The following is a 796-nucleotide window of genomic DNA, read 5'->3' as shown; positions in this document are numbered from 1 at the left end:
AATGATAATGATAATGATAATGATAATGATAATGATAATGATAATGATAATGATAATAATAATAATAATGATAATGATAATGATAATGATAATAATGATAATAATAGTAATAACAACAATAATGCCAATAATAATAATGCTGATAATTCTAATAACGAAACAACAACACCAACAGCAATAACATTAATAATCATGATCATAGAAATAATAGTCATATGATAACAATAACAATTACAATAATAACAAACAATTCACTAACCAACGTTTAAGTATAAAAAAGGGGGGGGGGGCAAGGAGGGAAAGGGTAGGGGGGGTGGGGGTAGGAAGGCTTACAGAGAGAGAGGAAAGTCGTAGGAGGGGGGGGAGGGAAGGAGGGGGGAGGGGAGAAGGGAATGCACCACATTTTGGAAGCATATATAATAATGATGTCCAACCAGCCCGCAGGAATCTACTAATGGAAGACACCCCCCCCCCCCCCCCAACACACACACCTCGCCTCAACCCCCCCCCCCCCCTCTCTCTCTCTCTCTCTCTCTCTCCTTCTCTCCCTCTCTCCCCCTCTCCCTCTCTAATCTGATTCTCTACGTGAGTCGCAGCATCAAATTCTCCTCCTTCTCTTTCTTATTATTATTATTGTTTTCCTCTTTCTCTTTCTTTCCGTTCTTTGGTTTTCTCGTGTTTTCCTTTCTTTTTATTTATTCTTTCTGTATTTTTTTTCACTTCAATCTTTCGTGCTTTTTTTTTTTCTTTATTCTTTCCCGTTTTTTTCATTTTCCCCTTCCTTTCTTCCCTCTTT

The sequence above is a fragment of the Penaeus chinensis genome, chromosome 6, assembly GCF_019202785.1.
Source record: "Penaeus chinensis breed Huanghai No. 1 chromosome 6, ASM1920278v2, whole genome shotgun sequence".
Taxonomy (NCBI): Eukaryota; Metazoa; Arthropoda; class Malacostraca; order Decapoda; family Penaeidae; genus Penaeus; species Penaeus chinensis.
Note: the sequence above shows the minus strand (reverse complement) of the source record.